Source organism: Centruroides sculpturatus, unplaced genomic scaffold, assembly GCF_000671375.1.
Source record: "Centruroides sculpturatus isolate CEXI.00-Female unplaced genomic scaffold, Cexi_2.0 scaffold565, whole genome shotgun sequence".
Classification (NCBI taxonomy): domain Eukaryota; kingdom Metazoa; phylum Arthropoda; class Arachnida; order Scorpiones; family Buthidae; genus Centruroides; species Centruroides sculpturatus.
Genome location: NW_019384722.1, coordinates 6,699 through 11,155, shown reverse-complemented (window position 1 = coordinate 11,155; position 4,457 = coordinate 6,699).

The window sequence follows — 4,457 nt, the reverse complement described above, 5'->3', positions numbered from 1 at the left end:
AAAATGCAGAACAATAACAAAACGAATCATTCGTCCATATTTATACTCGACACAGAGGGTGTGTTAAACCAGTTATAATAAAGCTGGATAATCAAGCCAATGACACGGGTCGTTTCATTTGAAACAGGATACGCTATTGGCTTGCTTATCCAGCAGTATTAAGCCCCTGTACCATTCAACACGCCCGGTATGCAAATATGCTCTTCCACAAAGGACAAAAAAGTAACATTTAAATTATGAAATTTTATTTGATTAAATATAAGTAAGATTATTTTATATTAATTAGTTGTATGAAGGCAACATGTATAGAAATAAATTGTATTTAAATTAGCAAATTGTCTAATTTGCATTCTTGGTTTAATCGTAATAAAATTAAGAAAACAATTTGCATTATAGATTTGTATAAATAAATTAGAAATACTCATATCTCAGAAAATTTTCGATTTTTGGATATTTTTTAAGTCTCCAAATTTTTCAAAAATTTTATCGCGATTTTAATCTACCTTTAATGATTCACGATTAACGCTTAATTGTTTTTTAATGCGATTTTTTTTGTTAAATTTCGTTCATCGTTCTAAAGTTGTAGTGCACAGGTTTTACTTCGGTAAAGTTATTTACAGCTAGTTTCTGATGTCAAAAACGACTTTCAATAGTTTTTTAATCAAATTTCATTCATCGTTCTAAAGTTGTAGGGCACAGGTTTTACTTCGGTAAAGTTATTTACAGCTAGTTTCTGATGTCAAAAACGACTTTCAATAGTTTTTTAATTTTTTTAATTAATAGATTTTATTATATATACGTTTAATTAAGTCGGGGGGTCGGAAATCGCAATAAAAAACGTAATTTTTTAAAAATATTTAAAAATATACGGCCAGCTAGTATTCACTTTACTTTAATCACCAAAATTAATAGCATCAATCACCCTCATAAACAAATTTTCCAGCAAAATTTCAGAAAATTTCGACAAAAAGCACAGGAGCTTCAAAGAGGATGAAGAACATAGAGAGTGAATAAAACCATGCCCCCCCCCACATCCATACATACAGAAATTACCTCCGATTTTTTTTTTTTTTGCATTTCTCAACGTTTCAAAGTGTCCTGAGTCCAAAACTGTGAAAATCTTGAGGGGGGTCATTTTTTTGAACGATTGCCGTACTTTCCCTCTGTTACGTATAACAGCCGGAAATATAAAAATGAAGATTTTTCCTCGCTTAATATTATTGGAGGGATGAAACAAAATGACCAATCTATTATGGTCACAATTTTTTAAATATAATTATAGTTTCATGCCGACGATGTGATCATTTGATATATTAAAAGTACCGACAGGTGTCAAGCTACGCCACTCATCAAAAATGTTAACGACCGATAAATATTTTATGCCCGCCTTAGTAATTTTAATTTATGTATGTTAAAGAATTCGAAAGTGTTTTCTCCATTATATTATTTATTTTTTAGCACCATATAAATGGTGCGTTTGATAATACTCGACTAATTATTCGATACTTAAATAAGCAATTAAAATCATTAACCAATAAAACAATCGACTAAAGTTTTTAACCGATCTGTAATTACAGCTACAGTAGAGCGTCGTTTATCCGAAAGCTGGTTATCCGAAACGTCTGTTATCCGAAAGCATTCCAGTTGGCAAATTTAAATTTTCGCCAGTGCTGTGGCGCTGCAATCTTTGGCTATGTCTTGGGCTACTCAAATATTTGACGTTTTTGATACTAAATTAACTTCTGAAGTATAATTTTTTATTGTTTTTATATTTTTCAATATATTTATTTTGTTTGTACAAAATAAAAAAATAATTTTTAACGATACAATAGTCTTCGTTAGGCTTAACATCGACGAAAATTCAACGCGAAGCGACACGCAACGGAGAAAAATTTCAACATGGGATAAATTAATCTATTTTTTCGTACATGATTCGTTATCCGAAAAATAAGTTATCCGAACAACCCCAGTCCCCAATTGATTCGGATAAACGACGCTCTACTGTAAATTTAAACCGTTGAAACTTCAGAAAATAAATACGCAAATAGCTATTTAATTAGGAATCAGTTCAGCGAAGAATTTGAGGAGGAGAAACTATTAATAATAAATAAATTATTGATATATTAATGTATAATTGTTTTATACAAAAATATCGTTTTCTAAGAAGTGTCTTTCTCTTAAAAATTTCCATTCTCTTAAGATAAATTAGTTCAACTCTTTCAGTTGAAATAAAAGTGACAAAAATGTTGGAACTATCCACAATACATAAGAAGAGTGACTATAACGTCTGCAAACATATGAAAATATAAGAACAGTAGAACTGTATAATTAATGGTTTTGATATTACAATATATTCTATATGTTCAGTTTGTTGGCCCTAATTATAAATGTATAGTTCAATACACTGTGCAAAATTACAACGAACGCGATGCATTACACATAATGAATAAATTAATCTGTTTCCAGATTCTATTTCAACTACATAGATACTGTATTGTTGCTAAATTTCTTGACCGTATCAAAGAAATTCGAGATTTCATGAAATAACATCATGTAATATTACGTTATTTTATGCAATAATATTACACTATTAAAAACAAATAAAAATCAGAAAAACATTACCACTCCGAGAAAGCCATGGAACTGAAAATAAAATAAAAACAAGATTAACATATAAAGAAATAATTATATGTGTAACTAAATAATTGCTGTAGAAACATAAACACATTATTATTCAATAACAAAAAACGGTTTAAAACAAGAAAATTAATTCAATCGTCAATTTTTCTACACTCGGTAAGCTTTGTGAATAATGTAATAATTTGAAAAGGTGAATGTCTGGCGTGTAACATTTTGTAATGTAGAAGTATAGAAAAGTTGAAATTAATTTTCTTGATTTTATCGCAAAAGTAAATCGTCATATATAATCAAACTAATAAGCATTTTTGTTTTAATTCTCAATTTAAATATTAAATTAAAAAATCACGATCGAGTATTTAATGCACGGCGTCGAGAAACGTCGCCGACCCCGAGGGAAAATTTACGTGGTCTCCAAGTAAAATCCCAATTTTCAATGTTTTTACGTTATAAGGTTGAACAATTTATTACCGCTTCGAACTATAATTTTCATCGCCGTCATTCTATGGTTAATTCACGTGTAAGAAAACAAATTGTGGGATGATATTCGGACCTGTGTGGATCCTGGACATAGGAATTTTACTCCATCATCCCCTCTCTTGTCGGCCCTGTGCTTATGTACAAACAAAACAAATGAATATTGTTTCATTTTCAATTTGTTTGTAGTAACGACAGTATTTGTTCAGGTAAAAATTACTTGTTTATTAAGTTAATACACTTAGGCCTATATGACATCTATACTATATTTCATTTTAAATTTCAAAAATAATGCTGCTCTATCTCGTTCAATGCTTTTCCAAGGACAGGGAAGCATTATTTTACTGTCGTTCAGAGGCTAATTGAAATGTATGTATTATACATATATTTTATTACATTATATACGTCACACTTTCGCTGTATAGATGTATGCAATCTGGCTGAATGACAACACTGCGCTGTTGGTACACGTATGTAAATTATGTTTAGGGGAAAGTGGGGCAAGATGAGAACGTTAAGGTTTGAAAAATCAGAAGATGGCAACCACTTTGATGAGAACAATAATTTTTTTATTCTCAGCAACTACGACATTTGATAATCTATAATACAAAATTTAATTTTTGAAAATGTTTTTAAAAACAAGAAGATTTAATATTTTAAAATTATATGTAAATTCACCATCTTGCCCTACCCATGGGGTAAGATGGGGATATTATTTTTATAAACAACCCAAAGCGTGCTCAGCAGAAAATAATAAACAATAACTAAATCAACACCTGATCACTCGCTGAGAGATTTACTCTTAACGCAAACGTTTTCAATCCAATCAATGGATCATCGTCAGGTAAATTAGAACATTTCAAAAAATAGAACAACAAGTTTAAAATACAAAAATATAAATATTAATAACGGATAACCAATATGTTACTAATAATAATAGGAGCTTTAATAATATGTATAAAAAACTCTGTATAGTTAAGTTGAGAAACTCCGTACAGTTTATTAAGCAATATTAATATATAGTGTTATCGATTTGCCTATTAAGTTTGAAGTATTAATATTTTGTATACACAATTTATTTGTTATATTTTAATATTTTATTTTTATTTATAATTTTAGCAGCATTTGTATTAATTATATTATTTAAAAACGTTATTTTGCTGTTAGTAATATATTGGTTATCCGTTATTAATATTTATATTTTTTGTATTTTGAACTTGTTGTTCTATTTTTTGAAATGTTCTAATTTACCTGACGATGATCCATTGATTGGATTGAAAACGTTTGTGTTAAGAATAAATCTCTCAGCGAGTGAACAGGTGTTGATTTAGTTATAGTTTATT